We start from the raw sequence: 632 nt of genomic DNA, 5'->3' as shown, positions 1-632 counted from the left end.
CTGACTCAGGCCACATAGCACATCGGGGGTGTTCCAGCTCTTCCGCAAGCTTCACCGGACCTGCTTCCCAGTCCCCTGCAGATGAAGTGGGTGCTAGGTGAACAAGTCAGCTGGGCTGCCCCAGCCACCCCTTCTATACCATCATGGCCCTCAGCTCCTGCTGTCCCCCTCTGGTCAAGGACATGCCCTGTCTTCTCCCTCTTACCCAGCATGGGGGTCTCTAAGCTCAGGAGGCCCAAGTCCTGCCCTGGCAGCATCTGGGACCCAGGCTGAAGCCTCCACATCGTGGAGGTAGCACAGAAGCAAGGCCAGGATCCAGCCCCAGCTCTGCCCTGCAGCTGTCTGGGACGCGTAGGCTAAGTGGTCTGGGTACAAGGGGTGCTATGGAATGCCAAGGAAGCACTCATTCCCTGCCCCTGAGGTCTAGGAGCGGGGGAAGCACCCACAGCTGGCCCACCCAGGCGTGGGGGCTTCTCTCTATTGTCACTTCTAAATACCAGCCTGTCACAAGCAATGTGAGCAGCCCACATAATGCCCAAGGGAGCCAGGACCCGAGAGAGGAGGGTGCAGGCCGCAGGACATGCGGGTAGCTGGGGGCATGTATGAGTGTAAGGGTGGGGTGAGGGTCCCAG

The sequence above is a fragment of the Pteropus vampyrus genome, unplaced genomic scaffold (genome assembly GCF_000151845.1).
Source record: "Pteropus vampyrus isolate Shadow unplaced genomic scaffold, Pvam_2.0 Scaffold145, whole genome shotgun sequence".
Lineage (NCBI taxonomy): Eukaryota > Metazoa > Chordata > Mammalia > Chiroptera > Pteropodidae > Pteropus > Pteropus vampyrus.
The sequence above is the reverse complement of the archived record's forward strand: the minus strand, read 5'-3'. Positions refer to the sequence as shown.